At 38.0% G+C, this 27,069-nt stretch overlaps 1 protein-coding gene across 2 annotated transcripts in view; it reads left to right on the top strand.

Moving 5' to 3' along the window:
• LOC138365412 (uncharacterized) overlaps positions 1-27,069 on the top strand; it is a 194,814-nt gene that overhangs the window by 22,664 nt on the left and 145,081 nt on the right. The window contains exon 1 of one of the 2 annotated variants that reach the window (XM_069325724.1): positions 13,585-13,662. The exons of the other annotated variant lie outside the window; for it this stretch is intronic. The gene's annotated coding sequence lies outside the window, so the exon portion shown is untranslated. Of the gene's footprint in view, positions 1-13,584; positions 13,663-27,069 lie in introns of those variants that run through there. 2 annotated transcript variants of the gene reach the window in all.

Genomic DNA, 27,069 nt, shown 5'->3' with positions numbered 1-27,069 from the left:
TTTTATTTATATAGTTTTATTTATTTACTAGCTGTACCCGTCACGCATTGCAGTGGCTTAGTCTGGCTTAATGGAAAAGAAAGGAAAAAGTGTACGTATTTAATATGTTTAATTTCATAATGCTTGTGGGTATACAATATTTCTTGTTGTTCTGTGAAGATATAAGTAAGTAATTATCAAAAGAAGGCACCCAACCGGGAAGGCTATGTAGCACCATCAAATGTGTAGAATAATCAGAGGGCGCTAAATATCACCAAGGATGCCAATACGAGAACAAAAACGCATAAGGCGAACGATATCAGAAGTATCCGAGTCACCAAGAATTCTATTGAGGGACAGGTGATCGCGAGGGGCGGTTGGAAAGCAAGACACACGCTCGTCCTGAAAGTCAGGACATTCAAGAAGGACATGCACTACCGTAAGAGGGACAATGCAACTAGGACAATAAGGAGCAGGGCGGCGCTCCATCAAGTGACCATGGGTTAAGCGAGTATGGCCAATACGCAACCTCGCCAGAGCTGTTTCCCATCGCCGGTTACGGTGGTAGGAGGACGGCAACGAGGAAACAAAACACTTAAGAGTACGTTGTTTGTTACCAGTAACAGACGACTATGAAGCCTGCCAACAGGTAAGGACGGTGGAATGGGTAACTGGGTAAAAGTTGGAATATGGAATACGTTTACGAGAGATGGGACAAGAGCGGACAGCTTCCTTGGCGGCAGCATCTGCACGCTCATTTAAAGACACACCAATATGGCTGGGAACCCAACAAAACTCAACCGACTTAAATTTACTGTGAACAAGAAACAGCCAATGCTGGATCTTGACAACTACTGGATGAACCGGATTAAAGGACCCGAGAGCCATGAGGGCACTACGAGAGTCAACAACAACCACAAAGGAAGACTGACAACGAGAAAGCAAGGAGACGAAGAGCATAGAGAATAGCATAAAGCTCCGCTGTAAAGATGCTAGTCTCTGGAGGTAAGCGACACATATATGTGCGGTCAGGAAAAACAACAGAGTAGCCAACACCGTCTGCAGACTTAGACCCATCGGTGAAGACAGAAACGAAGCGGGAGTGAGAAGAAAAGTGCTCAAGGAAAAGGCGTTTTAGAACCGTAGGAGGGGTAAAAGCTTTAGTGACGCAGGTCAAGGATGTACAAAACCGCGGAAGGGGGACTCTCCACGGGGGCAAAGAAAGAACAACACGAGGAGAAACATTAGAAATACGAACGGAAAGAGAATCCTGTAGGCGAGATAACCGGACAGAAAGAGGGAGGTGGTGAAGAGGAACAGGAACCGCAGGAGGGGTAAAAATTAAAGCACGACAGAGGCGAGAGGAAGGATGTTGTAAGGACCGCGCAAGATAGCGAAGACAATAGCGATTACGGCGGTCCTGGAGAGACAGGAATCCAGTGTCAACATACAAGCTAAGGACGGGAGTCGAACGAAAGGCAATCAGAACTGAGGCGCAACCCAGTATGGTGCAAAGCATCAAGACGGCGAAGAGTAGAAGGAGAAGCAGACGAGTAAGCAGGGCAACCATAATCGAGCTTAGACAGGACGAGAGAGGAATGTAAAGCAAGGAGAGTGCGCCTATCTGCCCCCCAAGAAGTATGGGACAATACCCGAAGGAGGGTAAGGGCCTTAGAGCACTCAACATGGAGGTAAGAGATATGGGGAGACCAAGACAAACGAGTGTCAAGGAATAACCCCCAAAAGCTTCGCGGAATCTTTGTATTCAAGGGGATGACCATAAAGTGACAAAGAGGGACGAAGAACGACCCGTTTCGGGTAAAAGTCATGGCACAAGTCTTAGAAGTAGAGAACTTGAAGCCATGATCGGTGGCCCTATTATTGTGAAGTTAGTAGACGTCTTTATTCTTGGCCGCAAGAATAGCTCGTCACTCAGCCAATCGTGAATTTTATAATTGGTTTGAATACTGGGAAATACTCTTTCAACCAATTCTTCTTTTGACATCACTAAATTGCAGATGTTATGAGTCAATGAAATTCGTCCTGAGGTCAGATCAACCGGCACGTTTCCGTTCCCAATTTCCAGCAACTGTTGTGAGAATATCTCAGCTGATGGATCGTTTTGCAGCTGGACACGCATATTTGTAGTCAATTTTAACGTCTTTACGTGGTGCCACAGAGTAGAGTATTTCAGGCAAGCATTTATTTCATCTGCTGGTGTCGATCGAGGAATTACAGGTAATGGTTGCATGAAATCTCCTGCAAGCAATGTTAATGTGTTCCCAAATGGGCTGATGTTCCTATGGAAATCTTGCAATGATTGATCAAGAGCCTCGAGCGATTTTTTGTGGGCCAATGTGCATTCATCCCAAACAATAAGTTTGTATTTCTGCAATACTTTTCCCATGCTGGATGCTTTGGAAATGTTGCACGGGGAGTTTCAATGAATTGCATGTTCAATGACAATTTCAAAGCCGAATAAGCAGTTCTTCCACCTGGTAGCAATGTCGCAGCTATTCCGGAAAACGCAAGAGCTAGGCTATGCCATTTTGGGAATGAATTGCTGCCAGAATCAATCAATTAGGTTTGTTTCAGCAGTTCCTTCTGGCACACCTAATAAGAAGATTTCTCCAAGCCCGTTATTGACAGTTTTTATTATTTAATCAAATGCCTTTTTGCTCATGCTTTAGCTTAGGAATATTTGATTGTACATGCGATAACAGATCACCCGTGTTATAATTTTGTCCACGACGCAATTCTACATCCGAACTAAGCAGTAGCAGATCGATTCGATGATGGCATTCCCAACTGAGAGCGTTGTTTGCGATTTCCAAGCACAAATCTTCAGTCATTATCAACGCTTCGTGGTAGATTTCTTCTGTGAAATCCATGTTCATACAGTATATGAATTTTCCTTCGTATTCAACGAACAATATCTTCAGGCATGTGCGATTAATATTTCTCCCATAACTGTTGGATTTGTTTTTATGGATATTCCTGCGCGTTACCTAGGCCTCTGGCTGGCCCACTAAATGCTGCTTGTTTGTGTTTTACTTTGGAGGAGTATGAGTATTTATGACTTGTATGGTCGCTTCAGTGAGATTTTGCCATATGTGTTAAATAACTTCTTCTGCTCTGTTGAATCTAAGTTGAAATCTTAATGTATTTGTAACTCTGAACTGTGTTAGATAATGTTCCAATGGTCTGTCGGGCATCTCTCCACAGTGCTGACATTATTCTGCTGGAGATCAAGGAGAGCAGGCGGTCAATATGATTGAAAACAATGCACGAATATGATTTGGATGTGACCTGTTGGACGCCTTAATAATGCACACATCCCAGTGTCGGTCGTTCTCCAATAAATTCAGATCATGACATGCACTACGGACAGTGGCATGTGTAACGCCGTTCACAAATCTAAATTGCTGGAAAGACGTTTAACCAGGCACATTTATCAACAGCATGAGAAGAAAGAAGTATTCATCTTGATTGGGATGCACGGTGTACAGTGTTTGCCTATCATAGTTTGTTTGAATATGCTAGATTGTCCATCGACTCGATCTCCTAGGTTTCGTCGATCAAAATATTTTCTTCTTGAATTCCATGTGTAATACGTAAGCATTTCCGAATACAGCAGTGATTTCGCCTACGCGTCATTTTCACAAAATGTGAAGACCGCAGTTAACGTTGTAGCCGGTGGATTCATGGTTATTTGTGGCACATATGCAGATGTGAAATAAATGCATTGTCTATTTTCTTGTTTTCAAAAAAAAAAATACTAACGAAATATTTAAATTCAAATGCAGACTAATCAACGCAGCTCAATTCCACTGCCAATTGCACTGCAAAATAAGAAGAACAATTAAAAACACAAAATGAAAAAATAAAAAATAAAAAATAAACTATACTCATGAAATGAACGGTATAGTATAGAACATAGCTCAAATCCAACATAATGTCTTGCAAAATTATTAAATCAAATTGAAAATCAATCAAGATCTATGAAAATTTAATTTAACAATGCAATTGGAAACATAAAACTGGAATTGTAACATATTCAGAATAGCGTGTTTATTTTACATCCAACAGATGGCGCTGTTTTTAAAATATTTGGTTTTTTACCTATCATGTGTGGCAGCTATATAGTACTTATATAAAAACACGCACGTATTCGAATTGAACTTTATGTCAATATTTCAATGCAATCGGTAAAGTGGTTTCAAAGATTTCCCTTACACGAAAAACATTTTTTTAAAAAAGCATGTTTTAATCCCGTCACAGACTTGACATCTATATTGTATAACTGAAAACTCAGTTTTCAGTTGCATATAGTCCTGGGGACCATTCAGGCTTGTTCGCATCTATATTGTATGTATATAAAAATCTGCTCAGATACGAATTGGATGTTGTGTCAAAATTTCAAAGAAATCGGTGAAGAACTTTCAGAGATTAGCGATTTTGAACAAACGAACATTTCCATTTATATATATATATATATATATATATATATATATATATATATATATATATATAAATATATATATATATATATATATATATATATATTTATATATATATATATATATATATATATATATATATAAATATATATATATATATATATATATATATATTTATATATATATATATATATATATATATATATATATATATATATATATATATATATATATATATATATATATATATATATATATATATATATATATATGTCGTACCTAGTAGCCAGAATGCACTTCTCAGCCTACTATGCAAGGCCCGATTTGCCTAATAAGCCAAGTTTTCATGAATTAATTGTTTTTCGACTACCTAACCTACCTAACCTAACCTAACCTAACTTTTTCGGCTACCTAACCGAACCTAACCTATAGAGATAGGTTAGGTAGGGTTGGTTAGGTTCGGTCATATATCTACGTTAATTTTAACTCCAATAAAAAAAAATGACTTCATACATAATGAAGTGGGTGGCTTTATCGTTTCATAAGAAAAAAATTAGAGAAAATATATTAATTCAGGAAAACTTGGCCTATTAGGCAAATCGGGCCTTGCATAGTAGGCCAAAAAGTGAATTCTGGCTATTAGGTACGACATATATATATATATATATATATATATATATATATATATATATATATATATATATATATATATATATATATATATATATATATATATATATATATGTCGTACCTAGTAGCCAGAACGCACTTCTCAGCCTACTATGCAAGGCCCAATTTGCCTAGTAAGCCAAGATTTCCTGAATTAATATATTTTCTCTAATTATTTTCTTATGAAATGATAAAGCTACCCTTTTCAATATGTATGAGGTAAAATTTTTTTATTGGAGTTAAAATTAACGTAGATATATGACCGAACCTAACCAAACCTACCTAACCTAACCTAACCTATGTTTATAGGTTAGGTTAGGTTAGGTAGCCGAAAAAGTTAGGTTAGGTTAGGTTAGGTAGGTTAGGTAGTCGAAAAACAATTAATTCATGAAAACTTGGCTTATTAGGCAAATCGGGCCTTGCATAGTAGGCTGAGAAGTGCGTTCTGGCTACTAGGTACGACATATATATATATATATATATATATATATATATATATATATATATATATATATATATATATATGTCGTACCTAGTAGCCAGAACTCACTTCTCAGCCTACTATTCAAGGCCCAATTTGCCTAATAAGCCAAGTTTTCCTGAATTAATATATTTACTATAATTTTTTTCTTATGAAATGATAAAGCAACCCTTTTCTCTATGTATGAGGTCAATTTCTTTTTATTGGAGTTAAAATTGACGTAGATATATGACCGAACCTAACCAACCCTACCTAACCTAACCTAACCTATATTTATAGGTAAGGTTAGGTTAGGTAGCCAAAAAAAGCTAGGTTAGGTTAGGTTAGGTAGGTTAGGTAGACGAACAAGCATTAATTCATGAAAACTTGGCTTATTAGGCAAATCGGGCCTTGAATAGTAGGCTGAGAAGTGCGTTCTGGCTACTAGGTACGACATATATATATATATATATATATATATATATATATATGTCGTACCTAATAGCCAGAACGCACTTCTCAGCCTACTATTCAAGGCCCGATTTGCCTAATAAGCCAAGTTTTCATGAATTAATGTTTTTTCCTCTACCTAACCTACCTAACCTAACCTAACCTAGCTTTTTTTGGCTACCTAACCTAACCTTACCTATAAATATAGGTTAGGTTAGGTTAGGTAGGGTTGGTTAGGTTCGGTCATATATCTACGTTAATTTTAACTCCAATAAAATTTTTTTTACCTCTTACATAGAGAAAAGGGTTGCTTTATCATTTCATAAGAAAAAAACTATAGTAAATATATTATTTCAGGAAAACTTGGCTTATTAGGCAAATCGGGCCTTGAATAGTAGGCTGAGAAGAGAGTTCTGGCTACTAGGTACGACATATATATATATATATATATATATATATATATATATATATATATATATATATATATATATATATATATATATATATATATATATATAATGTTATATATTTATAAATATATAACATTATATATATATATAAAATGTATATATATATATATATATATATATATATATATATATATATATATATATATATATATATATATATGTCGTACCTAATAGCCAGAACTCACTTCTCAGCCTACTATGCAAGGCCTGATTTGCCTAATAAGCCTAGTTTTCATGAATTAATGTTTTTTCGACAACCTAACCTACCTAACCTAACCTAACCTAACGTTTTCGGCTACCTAACCTAACCTAACCTATAGAGATAGGTTAGGTTAGGTTAGGTAGGGTTGGTTAGGTTCGGTCATATATCTACGTTAATTTTAACTCCAATAAAAAAAAATTGACCTCATACATAATGAAATGGGTAGCTTTATCATTTCATAAGAAAAAAATTAGAGAAAATATATTAATTCAGTAAAACTTGGCTTATTAGGCAAATCGGGCCTCGCATAGTAGGCTGAGAAGTGAGTTCTGGCTACTAGGTACGACATATATATATATATATATATATATATATATATATATATATATATATATATATATATATATATGTCGTACCTAATAGCCAGAACGCACTTCTCAGCCTACTATTCAAGGTTCGATTTGCCTAATAAGCCAAGTTTTCATGAATTAATGTTTTTTCGTCTACCTAACCTACCTAACCTAACCTAACCTAGCTTTTTTTGGCTACCTAACCTAACCTTACCTATAAATATAGGTTAGGTTAGGTTAGGTTTGGTTGGTTAGGTTCGGTCATATATCTACGTTAATTTTAACTCCAATAAAAAAAATTTACCTCATACATAGAGAAAAGGGTTTCTTTATCATTTCATAAGAAAAAAATTATAGTAAATATATTAATTCAGGAAAACTTGGCTTATTAGGCAAATCGGGCCTTGAATAGTAGGCTGAGAAGTGAGTTCTGGCTACTAGGTACGACATATATATATATATATATATATATATGTCGTACCTAATAGCCAGAACGCACTTTTCATCCTACTATTCAAGGCCCGATTTGCCTAATAAGCCAAGTTTTCCTGAATTAATATATTATCTCTAATTTTTTTCTTATGAAATGATAAAGCTACCCATTTCATTATGTATGAGGTCAATTTTTTTTTATTGGAGTTAAAATTAACGTAGATATATGACCGAACCTAACCACCCCTACCTAACCTAACCTAACCTATCTTTATAGGTTAGGTTAGGTTAGGTAGCCGAAAAAGTTAGGTTAGGTTAGGTTAGGTAGGTTAGGTAGCCGAAAAAACATTAATTCATGAAAACTTGGCTTATTAGGCAAATCTGGCCTTGCATAGTAGGCTGAGAAGTGCGTTCTGGGTTCTAGGTACGACATATATATATATATATATATATATATGTCGTACCTAATAGCCAGAACGCACTTCTCAGCCTACTATTCAAGGCCCGATTTGCCTAATAAGCCAAGTTTTCATGAATTAATGTTTTTTCGTCTACCTAACCTACCTAACCTAACCTAACCTAGCTTTTTTTGGCTACCTAACCTGACCTTACCTATAAATATAGGTTAGGTTAGGTTAGGTAGGGTTGGTTAGGTTCGGTCATATATCTACGTTAATTTTAACTCCAATAAAAAAAAATTGACCTCATACATAGAGAAAAGGGTTGCTTTATCATTTCATAAGAAAAAAATTATAGTAAATATATTAATTCAGGAAAACTTGGCTTATTAGGCAAATCGGGCCTTGAATAGTAGGCTGAGAAGTGAGTTCTGGCTACTAGGTACGACATATATATATATATATATATATATATATATATATATATATATATATATATATATATATATATATATATATATATATATATATATATATATATATATGTCGTACCTAGTAGCCAGAACGCACTTCTCAGCCTACTATGCAAGGCCCAATTTGCCTAATAAGCCAAGTTTTCATGAATTAATTGTTTTTCGACTACCTAACCTACCTAACCTAACCTAACCTAACTTTTTAGGCTACCTAACCTAACCTAACCTATAAAGATAAGTTAGGTTAGGTTAGGTAGGGTTGGTTAGGTTCGGTCAAATATCTACGTTATTTTTAACTCTAATAAAAAAAAATTGACCTCATACATATTGAAATGGGTAGCTTTATCATTTCATAAGACAAAAAATAGAGAATATATATAAATTCAAGAAAACTTGGCTTATTAGGCAAATCGGGCCTTGCATAGTAGGCCAAAAAGTGCGTTCTGGCTACTAGGTACGACATATATATATATATATATATATGTTGTACCTAGTAGCCAGAAGGCACTACTCAGCCTACTATGCACCACATGATTTGTCTAATAACCCAAGTATTCTTGAATTTAACATTTTTTCAATTTTTTTCTTATGAGATGATAACGCTATCCATTTCATTATGAATGGGATAATTTCTTATAATTTGAGTTAAAAGTAATGTAGATATATGACCGAACCTAACCTACCCTACCTAACCTATCCTAAAGTAACATAACTAAGTCGATAATTTATATTTTTAATATAAAATAATAACATTTCAAATAAACCAATTGGAATTTTTTTTTAAATAAAGAAAATCACTCAGCCTACTAGTAGGCCGAGTGAGCATAGTAGGCCGAGAAGTGCGTTCTGGCTACGACTTATATATATATGTCGTACCTTGTATGTATGTAGGATATCAACATATCCTACATACATACTCTTATTTAACTATATATCTACACACACGATTAACTACGGCACATACTCATACATATTCATCTACTACTACTATTGCTCACCTGTTCAACACACCTCTTCCAATACTTACACTTTTACCCACAGCGACATATAATACCCCAAGAGACACACACCCTGCCACCCCCTTGCGACACACAACCACCGTGCGACACTGGGCACGCGTTGCCACCTGCGCCCGGGGTCCCCCCAGAACCCCCCAGGAGACGTAGATCACTCATTTGCCTGCTTCAGGTGTGCAATTGCACATCTGCTGCAGGTCTAGTGCACGGTCTACGTCTCAATTTACACTACTTGTGTCCAGGTTGTGGTGTTTTTATAGTGTAACTATTCAGTCAAGTTTTATTCTCTGTGTCACCATAATCTTCCATGTGTTATTCAGCTTTTGTGTATCAGCTAAGTGGTGTATATGTTACCCTGCAATGACTTCGGGGCTTTATGTCCCCGCGGCCCGGTCCTTGACCAAGTCTTCCACCCAGACAAGGCAAGTCAGGTTTTTTGGTAATTCAGACGTTATTTGTTTATCATTATTTTAGAGTAAATTTTTAATTTATTTTTTGTCTGAGAATTACTTTCACTCTTGCCCAATTCTCACGCTGCAAAAGCCAATGCAGATTTTTTTCTTTATTTTAGTGTGCGTGTGACATTATATCTGTTCGGTATGACTGCCGTACCATAGTGTGCCACATTAAATGGGGGCCTGTCAACAAGAGTTTTTGATTGAATGTTTGTGTTAATTGATATATGTTACGAGTGCTTCTGTAACTGGGTTCTTTTAAAACTATGATCCAACTCAAGTTTAGAGGTGTTATTTCCACCCTTGGTGGAAATATTGCGTGATGCTTAAGGTAAGTATAAGATAGCACTTAAAATTAACCCATCATAATTTCTTCTTATTAGAACTTTTAAGTTCTTATTACCCATCACCACTACTATTCACAGTTTACTATGAAAAGTCATCCAGAGCATCACTAGCCCTAACGCTAGCTAGCTTCAAAAATGACGAACACGATTTATATTCCTCTGACAAGGTCTTCACCGCACCACTCTTCAAGGGGTCCCCCACCTTAGCGCACTCATTAGTACACTCAACCAGCGAAGATTACAGCGCTCAACTAGCTCCACTGGCTAGCAACTTCCAAGAGTGAAGTTCACAGTGCTCAATTAGCCCCACAGCCCAACACCTTCCAAGAGTGAAGTCCACTTCACTCTAGTATGCTCAACCAGCGAAGTTCACAGCGCTCAACTAGCCCCATTAGCTAGCACCTCTAGGTCAACCAAAGTACTCCCGACTAGAAGATGGGAAACTACGATTAATGAGAGGATCAACTGTTTTAGTTCGGCACCTGGATCGTATATGGCGCCGTCACATTATACTTGGCAATTACACATATTTGACTTGTTTAATTATTCATTTTAAGTAAATTTCATATTTGTGACTACGAATTATTACACTACAGATGGATAGCTAGATGATGGAAAGCTAGATGGATAGATGAATAGAAAGCGAGATGAATGAAAGCTAAATGAATAGAAAGCTAAATGGACAATTAGATTGTTTGGATAGATAGATTGATGGATAGATGGCTGCACAGATGGGTGGATTCATGGATAGAAAGCTAGATGAACAGACTGATTGATGGATAGATGGCTGCAAAGTTGGATGGATAGATATATTGACAGATAGCTGGAAAGATATATTGAAAAATGGACAGAGATGAACAGATGGAAGGATAGATAGATGGATGGAAGGATAGATAGATGGATGGAAGGATAAATGGATGGATGGAAGTATACAGATTGATGGAAAGATGGATGGGAGTATACAGATGGATGGATTGATGGACAGATGGATAGATTGATGGATAGGCAGTGTATGAATAGAAGGATAAATAGATTGAAAGAAGGATGGATAGATGCATATTTGGGTGTGTGGATATACGGATAATCGGATAGATGGATAAAAAGAAGATTATATGGATGGTTGGATAAGTAGATAAATGGACAGATGAATATGTAGATTTTTAAATAAATTTATTACTATATATTTGGATAGAGAGATGGATAGATAGACCGACAACTAGAAGGACAGATACATGGGTAGACAAATGGATGGATAGGTGGATACATAGATGGTGGAATTGATAGATTGAGGAATAGACGGATGGATAGATGGCTGAATGGACAGGTAAACCGAGAGACAGATTGATGGATAGATAGATAGATTGACAGATGAGAGACAAATAGATAGACCCGGTCAGCGACGGGTATCCCCCCTTGTCTATGTTATAGGTGGGAATGTCTGTCTGTCTGTTCAGAGTTCGAGGCCACGCAATTTGGTCTAGCCTCACCCAAATTGGCAGAGGGAATAGTCTGGGGTACAGGATGAACATAGGCTGGTCGGGGTTGCCAGAATTAAAAAGGGAACCGCATTCCAGTACAATATTCAGACTTCTGTGACGATATTTGGCACTGCCCGCGGGCTCCACCTCATAATATTTTTAAAACAAACTTTTTCCAATAAAAATTTAATATAGTTTTATAGTTTCATACAGTTATATATAGTTTCATATATAAAAATACACCATTATATTCACTGATCTTGGGAAAATAAAAATAAATTTCCTGCTGTAAATAATTTGCCCATATCATAAGAACATAAGAATGAAGGTAACTACAGAAGACCTATTGGCCCATACGAAGGAGCTCCTATTTATAGCCACCCAATCTCGTCCATATATATGTCTAACCTACAATTAGTAGGCTATAACCAACTATATAAATAGTAGGTTAGACATATATATGAAGTAGATTAGACATATCAGCATGACACAGAGAATTCTTCAACAGCTTCAAAACAATCTCAAGCCACGGTGCGTTATCAGAGCAAAAGGTGACTATTCTTTTTTAGGTATTATCACCACTGAGCTCCTCTCACTGGCGACCACCGACACATTAGGGTTATATTTTTCATAAGAGAAAGAGAGAGATAGATCGAGACACACAGAGACAAAGACTGATATAGAAACAGCGACTCACCGTGAGAGTCTGAGAAATAATCAGATAGACAAAGCGAGAGGCTAAATCAGAAAAAAAGACAGACAGTAAGTATATTGATGGATACATAGATGAAAAGATAGATGCATAGATTATTGGTTAAATGCTTTGATAGACAGATGAATGGATAGATCGATGGGAGCCAGACAGAGAAACCCGGTAACGCCGGGTGCCCCCCTCTGTAGAATATATATATATATAGAAATGTCTTTCAAATCGTCTGTTGCAGATGCTTGGGGATAACATTATGCAAATTTCCTCATTAATTTCTGTTGCGTTCATGTTCTACATGGGCGGCTTTAGATTGGCATGAATCTCCCTCTGTCTCTCGTTCTCTCTGATTCTCAGTCTTAATCTCTTAGTCTATATAGCTCTCATAAAATGTTGACTCTTTCATAATATTGTCGCTAAAATGGCTATCCCATGACGAATAGTTTTTAAAATATTGCCATTAAAAGGACTGTGCCTGAGCGACGACTTTTTCACAATTTCTTGAGTGATAAGACTACACTAGGACGACGACTTTTTCAAAACCAAAATATCATCGTAAAAAGGGCTTCTCCTGGAAGACAAAATTGACAAATCTAAAGTGTCTTCGTCGTCTCGTAAATATGTATTCTCATTTTCTGGATAGTGAGAGTTAATAGTGGGTTTTAGCTTATCAATGAAAAAGATTGCTAGAATGGAATAAGTTTGAAGTGGCACTTGGTGCAATTGGTGGGGCGCCCAAACTGCTGATGTGATAAGGCATGTGAGATTAGGGATCAAGAAGATGTGGTCGGGGTGATAATGAAGCGTGTTGTGTAATTGGAGAAGAAGGAGAGGAGTGAGAAATAAAGGTGGTGATTCCGAAGAAGGAAGAAGCTGATGTGTTAATGAAGTGGTGTTGATGAGCTTCATTAATCCTGTTCCAGTGGGTAGTGTTATTGAGGGTGGAATAGATGAGGCTCATCCATCACACTCCGGGGTGGGAGAAGATATGAAAACTAAACCTCACACCTGAATATTAGGAGACGACGACGTTTCCGTCCGTCCTGGAGCATTAACAAGTCGATCTTCTGGAGTGTGGTTCAGTTTTCTTAACTTTAAGTCACGTTATTGTGACTCATGGTCTGCATGTGATAGAAGGTGTAAGGGGTGAGTGAGTTCGCGTGTCTACCTAATCAAGAGCTGACTATAGATTAGTTAAGCTTTATCAATGATTGGAGATTTGGTCTTTTTTTAGTGTATCTTGTTTGTGCACGACCGCTGTCGATACTTGTCACCCGAGTAGTGCAGACGTAGTTAAACCCGTGCTAGATAGTAAAGGTAGGTACCTCAGCAGTTTTGTGTATTGTGGTAAGACACTTAAGCCCATGTGAACTAAGAGGAGGAGAGAAAGGTATAATCTTAAGAAGGATTACATTTAAAGTAAGAATATATTATAACAACCATTTGAATATATATATATATATATATATATATATATATATATATATATATATATATATATATATATATATATATATATATATATATATATATATATATACATATATATATATATATATATATATATATATATGTCGTACCTAATAGCCAGAACGCACTTTTCAGCCTACTATGCAAGGCCCGATTTGCCTAATAAGCCAAGTTTTCATGAATTAATTGTTTTTCGACTACCTAACCTACCTAACCTAACCTAACTTAACTTTTTCGGCTACCCAACCTAACCTAACCTATAAAGATAGGTTAGGTTAGGTTAGGTAGGGTTGGTTAGGTTCGGTCATATATCTACGTTAGTTTTAACTCCAATAAAAAAAAATTGAGTCATACATAATGAAATGGGTAGCTTTATCATTTCATAAGAAAAAAATTAGAGAAAATATATTAATTCATGAAAACTTGGCTTATTAGGCAAATCGGGCCTTGCATAGTAGGCTGAAAAGTGCGTTCTGGCTATTAGGTACGACATATATATATATATATATATATATGTCGTACCTAGTAGCCAGAACGCACTTCTCGGCCTACTATGTAAGGCTCGTTTTGCCTAACAGGCCGAATTTTCCTGAATTAATATATTTTCTCTAATTTTTTTCTTATGAAATGATAAAGCTACCCATTTCATAATGTATGAGGTCAATTTTTTGTTATTGGAGTTAAAATTAGCGTAGTTATATGACCGAACCTAACCAACCCTACCTAACCTAACCTTACCTAACCTAACCTATCTTTATAGGTTAGGTTAGGTTTGGTAGCCGAAAAAGTTAGGTTAGGTTAGGTTAGGTAGGTTAGGTAGTCGAAAAAACAATTAATTCATGAAAACTTGGCTTATTAGGCAAATCGGGCCTTGCTTAGTAGGCTGAGAAGTGCGTTCTGGCTACTAGGTACGACATATGTATATATATATATATATATATATATATATATATATATATATATATATATATATATATATATATATATATATATATATATATATATGCGAACAAGCCTGAATGGTCCCCAGGACAATATGCAACTGAAAACTCACACCCCAGAAGTGACTCGAACCCATACTCCCAGGAGCGACGCAACTGGTATGTACAAGACGCCTTAATCCACTTGACCATCACGACCGGACAAAATGAGGTGATAGCCGAGGCTATTTGAACCACCCCACCGCCGGCACTCGGATAGTAATCTTGGGCATAGCATTTTACCAAATCACCTCATTCTTTGGGGCACACGTGAGGAACACAAATGCGAACAAGCCTGAATGGTCCCCAGGACAATATGCAACTGAAAACTCACACCCCAGAAGTGACTCGAACCCATACTCCCAGGAGCGACGCAACTGGTATGTACAAGACGCCTTAATCCACTTGACCATCACGACCGGACAAAATGAGGTGATAGCCGAGGCTATTTGAACCACCCCACCGCCGGCACTCGGATAGTAATCTTGGGCATAGCATTTTACCAAATCACCTCATTCTTTGGGGCACACGTGAGGAACACAAATGCGAACAAGCCTGAATGGTCCCCAGGACAATATGCAACTGAAAACTCACACCCCAGAAGTGATTACTATCCGAGTGCCGGCGGTGGGGTGGTTCAAATAGCCTCGGCTATCACCTCATTTTGTCCGGTCGTGATGGTCAAGTGGATTAAGGCGTCTTGTACATACCAGTTGCGTCGCTCCTGGGAGTATGGGTTCGAGTCACTTCTGGGGTGTGAGTTTTCAGTTGCATATTGTCCTGGGGACCATTCAGGCTTGTTCGCATTTGTGTTCCTCACGTGTGCCCCAAAGAATGAGGTGATTTGGTAAAATGCTATGCCCAAGATTACTATCCGAGTGCCGGCGGTGGGGTGGTTCAAATAGCCTCGGCTATCACCTCATTTTGTCCGGTCGTGATGGTCAAGTGGATTAAGGCGTCTTGTACATACCAGTTGCGTCGCTCCTGGGAGTATGGGTTCGAGTCACTTCTGGGGTGTGAGTTTTCAGTTGCATATTGTCCTGGGGACCATTCAGGCTTGTTCGCATTTGTGTTCCTCACGTGTGCCCCAAAGAATGAGGTGATTTGGTAAAATGCTATGCCCAAGATTACTATCCGAGTGCCGGCGGTGGGGTGGTTCAAATAGCCTCGGCTATCACCTCATTTTGTCCGGTCGTGATGGTCAGGTGGATTAAGGCGTCTTGTACATACCAGTTGCGTCGCTCCTGGGAGTATGGGTTCGAGTCACTTCTGGGGTGTGAGTTTTCAGTTGCATATTGTCCTGGGGACCATTCAGGCTTGTTCGCATTTGTGTTCCTCACGTGTGCCCCAAAGAATGAGATGGTTTGGTAAAATGCTATGCCCAAGATTACTATCCGAGTGCCGGCGGTGGGGTGGTTCAAATAGCCTCGGCTATCACCTCATTTTGTCCGGTCGTGATGGTCAAGTGGATTAAGGCGTCTTGTACATACCAGTTGCGTCGCTCCTGGGAGTATGGGTTCGAGTCACTTCTGGGGTGTGAGTTTTCAGTTATATATATATATATATATATATATATATATATATATATATATTGTGACGGTAACGCGTTGGTGTTCGGCTCTTTAAGGCTAGGGGTATGGCCTCATCACATAGTTATAAAAAAAAATAGAAAACTGGAACTTCGTCTGTGGTAAGGTAAGGAGAAGACACACAAAACACAAGTAAACTTTAACAATGAAATTTTAATTACGTTAAATAAATCAAAACATGAATAAAATGGACAAACAAATTTGTATAATAAAATCAATCAATCAAAATAATAAGAATAATTAAATGACACAATGAAAAGTTACGTTAAGACAAAATAACAAGAAGTGCAATACAAAAGTAAAGGTAAGGTGCTGGAATATTGGCTTTAAGCTACCACCTCTCTCAGTACACGTATTCAAAGCTTACGTATAGCCGGGAGGAGTGGTAACTGCGAAAGCACTGAATATTCTGAGGTCTGAGGTCGTGGCGACCCCAGACATCAAGTAGTATGGGGGGGGGGCGAGTGCAGTTGCAGCCAGACCGGCGACCAATCAGCGGAGCCGGTAGTAAGACAGGTAGTTTGGCGGTTTGAGTCTGAGCAGGTGTCCCTGGCTGCATACGTTTTGCTCTCTGGCAAACCTTGCTGGTGTTGTTGTCGTTGTTGGACATTTCTTCCATAGTAGTTTTATATAATTTTAACGACGTAATTGTGGAGGGAAGAGCAGGCTCAATCTCTTGAAGGAGATTATCGTCACAACTCTCCCCCGAAGCCTGCGGTTCTGGAAGAAGTACGTCGTTATGTGGTGGAGTATGAGATGGAGTTGCTTCTACTTCATAAACTCTGGAGAGATCATGGGCTAAGATGTTGTCAGACTCTTGGTATAGCGTGTCTCCAGGTTGAATTTCTGCAGTTAGCAAGCCCATAGTAGAAGACGTTGAGATGAGAAGTGGGCGTGCTGCAGGAGGTGTAGGGTGGTGTGGTCCGTATTGATGGTGGACCGAGCACTTTTCAGGTGTGGAGTGAAGTGCTGAAGCTTCAGGATGAGGAAGAGTAGCTCCTTGCCAATTGTTCCGTAGTTCCTTGTAGCAGTAGTCACTGACAGGTGTATTCTTCTCGCCTCGTTGCTGCATCACGACACCACCCACGTCGGTACCATTGGCGTCGACATGGAGGATGAAGGGCTTATCTGACGAGGTGAGAGTGGAATTAGAAGAGGGCAAAGGAGCACGATTATTATCCTGAAAGCATTTGGGAAGATCATTAAGGATTTCGGAATTAGAAAGCGCTGACTCCTTGTCAGTGCTTTCGGGAGGAGAAGCTGGGAAGGTCTCACTGTGGATGTAGGGTTCTGTGAAGGTGGAATAGTTAGTTAGGACAGTGGGAGGAGTACCATTATATTGCTTCAGGAGGTTGACGTGGCACAGCTGGGTCTTCCGCCGCCTATCTGGAGTCTCTATTACGTAGTTGTTATTATTCCTGCACTCTTTGACGCGGTAGGGTCCTGAAAACCTGTTTTGTAAAGGTGAACCTGGGATAGGGAAATATGCAAGGATAAAGTCTCCCGGCTTGAATTTTCGTACTTTGCTGGTCTGGTTGTAATGAGTTTTCATCTTCTCCTGGGCTTTCAATAGATTATCATGGGCAAAGCGGTGGACTCTCTCTAGAATGTGTTGAAGGTTTTGAAGAAACTGGGGCACATTCTGATGCTCACTGAAGGTGGCATCTCGGAGAGAGTCTTTGAAAGCCTTAAGGGGAGTACGGCACTTACGGCCGTAGAGCATCTCATAAGGAGATACTCCTAGGGACTCATTGGGAGACTTCTGAAAATACACATTATAAGGTCAATCTGCTTATCCCAATCCTTCGAGGTTTCACTACAAAACTTTTTCAAGAGTGCTTTGATAGTCTGATGACTACGTTCAAGAGAACCCTGTGAAGCAGGATGATAGGGGCTGGACAATACCTGTTTGATGTTGAACTCCTCCAGTGTCCTTTTGAAGAGATCACTGGTGAAGTTGGTACCACAGTCGCTTTGAATCTCCCTGGGAAATCCGTATTGAGTGAAGATCTTCAATAGATGTTTTATAACCGTAGCAGCCGTGATGTTCTTCACTGGAACTGCTATGGGAAATCTGGTGGTAGGACACAGGATGGTTAGGATGTAGGCGTTACCTGAACTGGTCCGAGGTAAAGGACCAACACAGTCTATTATGAGTCTGTGGAAAGGTTCCGCAGGCACCTGTATGGGAATCAGTGGCGCTCTGGGAATGGAGATGTTCGGTTTGCCTGCCATCTGACATGTATGACACTGTTTTACGTACTGTTTGACGTTATTTACCATACCTGGCCAGTAGTAGTCTTGACGAATCCCATGGTAAGTCTTGTTGAAGCCGTAGTGGGAGAGTGCTCCGTGGGCCAGGTGTAGAATAGTGGGCCGCAGGCTGGTGGGAATCACAAGTTGTTCGATGTTGGCCCAATCGTCCTCCTCCTTCAGTTTACTGGGTCTATATCTGCGGTAGAGCAAGTCGTTCTCTAGGAAGAACCCAGGAATACTGTCGGGTTGAGTCTCAGCCTGGAAAAACAATGGTGTTAAAGTAAGATCTTCCCTCTGCAACTTACGGAACTCCAGCTTGGTCAGGTGCGGGGGGAGTTTCTGAGGGTCTTGAGGGACAGCGGTAGCAGTAGAGTCAGCTGGCTGTGGACGTGCGGCTTGTGCACGGGTGGTCACGAGAACCGGAGGAGAAACTTCATCACTCTCTTGAACCTCTGCTGGAACATACTCTAGAATAGGGTTTATTGGCACAGAGTTACACACCTGGGGTTTGTCCATGACGATCAGGTTGGTCGGTTGCAGGTCTTCTGCCAAGTCGTTGCCTAGGAGAAGTTGTACTCCAGGCATGGGAAAAGGCTTTTCCCTGACGGCGACTTGGACTTCCCCGTTCACGTAGGGACAATCCAGGTGGACTCTGGCGAGAGGGTATGGAGTGGTAGCAGTGAGGTCAGTGATGAAGACAGTTTCTCCGGTGTAGGTGATGTTGGGCACAGCCGACTTCAAGATGATCGATTGTAGAGCCGCTGTGTCCCTCAAGATCTTCAATTTGAAACGTCCCTCCGGATTTGAACCGTTGACAGAGACAGTTCCAGTATACAGGTGGTTACTGAAAAGAGAAAGATCATTAACATCAACACCAACATTCATCACAGGCTTACCGGACTTAGGAGGAGTTGGTTTGGGTCTTTGTTGGTCAGTGGTTCCCTTGTATTGAGACTTACCACACTTGTCTATGGTATGTCCATAGAGTCTACAATACTTGCAGTACAGTTGTGAACCAGCTTGATCGGGGCTCACCTTCTCGTAACTGTACCACGACTTCTTACTGGAGGATGGTTCGGGTGTCAGCCGGTGGATGAGGCTGTAAGTGTCAGTCGACTTAGCACACTTCAGGTAGTCGGTTTCTTCTTTATCTGCTAAGTAGAGGCGGACAGGAGGCGGCACACGCCTCAAGAATTCTTCAACAAGCATCAGGTTGACGAGTTCTGTAAAAGTAGAGACATGTGCTGCTTCCAGCCATTTCATGAAATACCTCCGTTTCGTGTTAGCAAACTCAAGGAAGGTAGTGGTACTTGCCTTCAGGTGGTCACGGAATTTCCTTCTATAACTTTCAGTAGAGAGGAGGTAGGCGTCCAACACTGCTTGTTTCAGAGTGTGGTAGTCATTCTCAGACGCCAAAGTACTGAGTGTGACTGCAGCTCTACCTGTAAGATGGACTCTGAGAAGTGTGGCCCATTGGTCGACAGGCCAACTGAGTTGATTAGCAAGGGTTTCAAAGGTGGTGAAAAACACATCAACTTCTGCTTCTACAAAGGATGGCATTAACTTACTTGCATGTGATATATTAAAACTGACGGGAAGATTGGCAGTAGCTTGCTGGCGTTGAGCGAGGTGTGAAGTTTCCAACGTGTATTCTCGTTGACGACACTCAAGAGCCAGAGTCGCTTGTTCCTTGTCATGTTCACGTTGTATCTCCAACTCGCGTTGTTTGGTTTCAAGCAGTAAGCGTTCCCGCTCCTGGAGTGTTTCAAGCTGTACTCGTTCCCGCTCACGGAGCATTGCAAACTCACGTTCCTTGAGGGCGATTTCTTCCCTTCTTAAGGCAGCCTCACGTTCTTGTTCTTCTCTCCTCAAAGTAGTTTCACGTTCTCTGAGGGTGATTTCTTCCCTTCTTAAGGCAGCCTCATGTTCTTGTTCTTCTCTTCGTATGGCAGCTGCTCGTTCTTGTTGTTCGAGGGCTTCCCTTTGCTGCTCACGTTCAATCTTGGCCAGCTCTAGTTTGAGTTTCATCGTTGCCAAATCAGTTTTATCTGCAATATAGTAAGTTTCATGAGTTTCAGAGTCTATCTTACCTTGCTCTAAGAAATGATCCAGCAACAGGTTGTGTATTTCACTCTTGTTGGCTTGGTAGGGAACTGTTAGTTGATACTCATGTGCAAGAGTTTGTAATTCAGTCTTCTTGGCATGACTTAAAGTCCCTATTGCACCTGCTGGATCTGAACGGAAAGCTTGGAGACGAAACATGGTGAAATTAGCAAATAAAGGTACACGAATATTCAATAGTGAATGTCAGAAACAGGACAACGTGGCAACTGGTACCTATCCTGTGAGATCTTTAACAATTAAAGTTAAGTAAAAGATGTTAAATGATTAAATTAAATCAAGGGCGCAGGAAATCTTGTACCCGGTACTCATGTAAGAGGATAAGGGCAAGAAAATCCTACTAACAAATGAAACAGAGTTTCGGAAACAAATGAAACAATTAAATGCCTCAAAAGTAAAATTGGTAGTCCAAGGATGTAGGCATACCTTGCCAAGTCTCTATAGGACATAAAGCAAGTTTTTCCTACTGAATTTAATATGATACTTACAGAATTAGCGAACTTTTGTGCTCTGAAAAGTAAGCTAATTCCCTACCGTTGTATGTATCATCATCTCTGACTGACGTGTAGGGGTGCGAGGTGTCAACTGGTGACGAGAACTGCTGCTGAGGTCCCAATTCAGCAACTAAAGTTCGAGCTAGAGGAACTATGGCCCTCTTTGTCCTCCTACAGTCAGATTGCAGAAGATTGGGTACTCTTGACCCGGGGCAGACCACAGTACCAGGGTACCAATATGATGATCTGTCAAAAATGAGAAATATTCAAGGGACAAAGATGGTAAACACGAGTAATAACACGGAGGGAGAGATGACCAATTAAGAGTATGACTGCGGCCTACAGTCACCACGTAATCCAAAGTTGTCTCACCTTCACTATATGTTACTCTCGTAATGCACAATACACCGCACCTTATAAAAAATGAAATTGAATATGAAAAATAGTAAAGCTACGTTAACAAAGTTAAATACGCTTACCATAAATTACCACTTGGCACCAGTACCTGAGTGAAGCTCCTAGGACAGGCCCCCATATAACTTGTGACGGTAACGCGTTGGTGTTCGGCTGTTTAAGGCTAGGGGTATGGCCTCGTCACATAGTTCTAAAAAAAAATAGAAAACTGGATCTTCGTCTGTGGTAAGGTAAGGAGAAGACACACAAAACACAAGTAAACTTTAACAATGAAATTTTAATTACGTTAAATAAATCAAAACATGAATAAAATGGACAAACAAATTTGTATAATAAAATCAATCAATCAAAATAATAAGAATAATTAAATGACACAATGAAAAGTTACGTTAAGACAAAATAACAAGAAGTGCAATACAAAAGTAAAGGTAAGGTGCTGGAATATTGGCTTTAAGCTACCACCTCTCTCAGTACACGTATTCAAAGCTTACGTCTTGCCGGGAGGAGTGGTAACTGCGAAAACACTGAATATTCTGAGGTCTGAGGTCGTGGCGACCCCAGACATCAAGTAGTATGGGGGGGGGCGAGTGCAGTTGCAGCCAGACCGGCGACCAATCAGCGGAGCCGGTAGTAAGACAGGTAGTTTGGCGGTTTGAGTCTGAGCAGGTGTCCCTGGCTGCATACGTTTTGCTCTCTGGCAAACCTTGCTGGTGTTGTTGTCGTTGTTGGACATTTCTTCCATAGTAGTTTTATATAATTTTAACGACGTAATTGTGGAGGGAAGAGCAGGCTCAATCTCTTGAAGGAGATTATCGTTATATATATATATATATATATATATATATATATATATATATATATATATATATATATATATATATATTATATATATATATATATTATATATATATATATATATATATATATATATATATATATATATATATATTTGGAGGGGATCTAAACATTCCCTCTAATGCGTTATGCGTGGTTTCCTCCGAGGCTATGGGTCCCCCTTCTTCCAGCTAGAGGTGGTACTCCCTTCCTATATACTATATATATATATATATATATATATATATATATATATATATATATATATATATATATATATATATATATATATATACATATGTCGTACCTAGTAGCCAGAACGCACTTCTCAGCCTACTATGCAAGGCCCGATTTGCCTAATAAGCCAAGTTTTCATGAATTAATTGTTTTTTGACTACCTAACCTACCTAACCTAACCTAACCTTACTTTTTCGGTTACCTAACCTAACCTAACCTATAGAGATTGGTTAGGTTAGGTTAGGTAGGGTTGGTTAGGTTCGGTCATATATCTACGTTAATTTTAACTCCAATAAAAAAAAATTGACCTCATACATAATGAAATGGGTAGCTTTATCATTTCATAAGAAAAAAATTAGAGAAAATATATTAATTCCGGAAAACTTGGCTTATTAGGCAAATCGGGCCTTGCATAGTAGGCTGAGAAGTGCGTTCTGGCTACTAGGTACGACATATATATATATATATATATATATATATATATATATATATATATATATATATATATATATATATATATATATATATATATATATATATATATATATATATGTCGTACCTAGTAGCCAGAACGCACTTCTCAGCCTACTATGCAAGGCCCGATTTGCCTAATAAGCCAAGTTTTCATGAATTAATTGTTTTTCGTCTACCTAACCTACCTAACCTAACCTAACCTAACTTTTTCGGCTACCTAACCTAACCTAACCTATAAAGATAGGTTAGGTTAGGTTAGGTAGGGTTGGTTAGGTTCGGTCATATATCTACGTTAATTTTAACTCCAATAAAAAAAACTGACCTCATACATAATGAAAAAGGTAGCTTTATCATTTCATAAGAAAAAAATTAGAGAAAATATATTAATTCAGGAAAACTTGGTTTATTATGCAAATCGGGCCTTGCATAGTAGGCCAAAAAGTGCGTTCTGGCTACTAGGTACGACATATATATATATATATATATATGTCGTACCTAATAGCCAGAACTCACTTCTCAGCCTACTATTCAAGGCCCGATTTGCCTAATAAGCCAAGTTTTCCTGAATTAATATATTTACTATAATTTTTTTCTTATAAAATGATAAAGCTACCCTTTTCACTATGTTAGAGGTCAATTTTTTTTTATTGGAGTTAAAATTAACGTAGATATATGACCGAACCTAACCAACCCTACCTAACCTAACCTAACCTATATTTATAGGTAAGGTTAGGTTAGGTAGCCAAAAAAAGCTAGGTTAGGTTAGGTTAGGTAGGTTTGGTAGTCGAAAAAACATTAATTCATGAAAACTTGGCTTATTAGGCAAATCGGGCCTTGAATAGTAGGCTGAGAAGTGCGTTCTGGCTATTAGGTACGACATATATATATATATATATATATATATATATATATATATATATATATATATATATATGTCGTACCTAGTAGCCAGAACACACTTCTCGGCCTACTATGCAAGGTCCGATTTGCCTAATAAGCCAAGTTTTCATGAATTAATTGTTTTTCATCAACCTAACCTACCTAACCTAACCTAACCTAACTTTTTTGGCTACCTAACCTAACCTAACCTATAAAGATAGGTTAGGTTAGGTTAGGTAGGGTTGGTTAGGTTCTGTCATATATCTACGTTAATTTTAACTCCAAAAAAAAAATTGACTTCATACATAATGAAATGGGTAGCTTTATCATTTCATAAGAAAAAAATTAGTGAAAATATAATAATTCAGGAAAATTTGGCTTATTAGGCAAATCGGGCCTTGCATAGTAGGCCAAAAAGTGCGTTCTGGCTACTAGGTACGACATATATATATATATATATATATATATATATATATATATATATATATATATATATATATATATATATATATATATATATATATATATATATATGTCGTACCTAGTAGCCAGAACGCACTTCTCAGCCTACTAAGCAAGGCCCGATTTGCCTAATAAGCCAAGTTTTCATGAATTAATTGTTTTTTCGACTACCTAACCTACCTAACCAAACCTAACATAACTTTTTCGGCTACCAAACCTAACCTAACCTATAAAGATAGGTTAGGTTAGGTTAGGTAGGGTTGGTTAGGTTCGGTCATATAACTACGCTAATTTTAACTCCAATAACAAAAAATTGACCTCATACATAATGAAATGGGTAGCTTTATCATTTCATAAGAAAAAAATTAGAGAAAATATATTAATTCAGGAAAACTTGGCTTATTAGGCAAATCGGGCCTTGCGTAGTAGGCTGAGAAGTGCGTTCTGGCTACTAGGTACGACATATATATATATATATATATATATATATATATATATATATGTCGTACCTAGTAGCCAGAACTCACTTCTGAGCCTACTATGCAAGGCCCGATTTGCCTAATAAGCCAAGTTTTCATGAATTAATTGCTTTTCGACTACCTAACCTACCTAACCTAACCTAACCTAACTTTTTCGGCTACCTAACCGAACCTAACCTATAAAGATTGGTTAGGTTAGGTTAGGTAGCGTTGGTTAGGTTCGGTCATATATCTACGTTAATTTTAACTCCAATAAAAAAAATTGACCTCTTACATAATGAAATGGGTTGCTTTATCATTTCATAAGAAAAAATTAGAGAAAATATATTAATTCATGAAAACTTGGCTTATTAGGCAAATAGGGCCTTGCATTGTAGGCTGAAAAGTGAGTTCTGGCTACTAGGTACGACATATATATATATATATATATATATATATATATATATATATATATATATATATATATATATATATATATATGTCGTACCTAGCAGCCAGAATGCACTTCTCGGCCTACTATGCAAGGCCCGATTTGCCTAATAAGCCTAGTTTTCCTGAATTAATATATTTTCTCTAATTTTTTTCTTATGAAATGATAAAGCTACCCATTTCATTATGTATGAGGTCAATTTTTTTCATTGGAGGTAAAATTAACGTAGATATATGACCGAACCTAACCAACCCTACCTAACCTAACCTAACCTATCTTTATAGGTTAGGTTAGGTTAGGTAGCCGAAAAAGTTAGGTTAGGTTAGGTTAGGTAGGTTAGGTAGTCGAAAAACAATTAATTCTTGAAAACTTGGCTTATTAGGCAAATTGGGCCTTGCATATTAGGCTGAGAAGTGCGTTCTGGCTACTAGGTACGACATATATATATATATATATATATATATATATATATATATATATATATATATATATATATATATATATATATATATATATGTCGTACCTAGTAGCCAGAACGCCCTTCTCAGCCTACTATGCAAGGCCCGATTTGCCTAATAAGCCAAGTTTTCCTGAATTAACATATTTTCTCTAATTTTTTTCTTATGAAATGATAAAGCTACCCATTTCATTATGTATGAGGTCAATTTTGTTTTATTGGAGTTAAAATTAACGTAGATATATGACCGAACCTAACCAACCCTACCTAACCTAACCTAACCTATCTTTATAGGTTAGGTTGGGTTAGGTAACCGAAAAAGGTAGGTTAGGTTAGGTTAGGTAGGTTAGGTCGTCGAAAAAACATTAATTCATGAAAACTTGGCTTATTAGGCAAATTGGGCCTTGCATAGTAGGCTGAGAAGTGCGTTCTGGCTACTAGGTACGACATATATATATATATATATATATATATATATATATATATATATGTCGTACCTAATAGCCAGAACGCACTTCTCAGCCTACTATTCAAGGCCCGATTTGCCTAATAATCCAAGTTTTCCTGAATTAATATATTTACTATAATTTTTTTCTTATGAAATTATAAAGCTACCCTTTTCACTATGTATGAGGTCAATTTTTTTTTATTGGAGTTAAAATTAACGTAGATATTTGACCGAACCTAACCAACCCTACCTAACCTAACCTAACCTATATATATAGGTAAGGTTAGGTTAGGTAGCCAAAAAAAGCTAGGTTAGGTTAGGTTAGGTAGGTTAGGTAGACGAAAAAACATTAATTCATGAAAACTTGGCTTATTAGGCAAATCGGGCCTTGCATAGTAGGCTCAGAAGTGAGTTCTGGCTACTAGGTACGACATATATATATATATATATATATATATATATATATATATATATATATATATATATATATATATATATATATATATATATATGTCGTACCTAGTAGCCAGAACGCACTTCTCAGCCTACTATGCAAGGCCCGATTTGGATAATAAGCCAAGTTTTCCTGAATTAATATATTTTCTCAATTTTTTTTATTATGAAATGATAAAGCTACTCATTTCATTATGTATGAGGTCAATTTTTTTTTATTTGAGTTAAAATTAACGTAGATATATGA

Source organism: Procambarus clarkii, chromosome 16 (genome assembly GCF_040958095.1).
Source record: "Procambarus clarkii isolate CNS0578487 chromosome 16, FALCON_Pclarkii_2.0, whole genome shotgun sequence".
Lineage (NCBI taxonomy): Eukaryota > Metazoa > Arthropoda > Malacostraca > Decapoda > Cambaridae > Procambarus > Procambarus clarkii.
The sequence above is the reverse complement of the archived record's forward strand: the minus strand, read 5'-3'. Positions and strand labels throughout refer to the sequence as shown.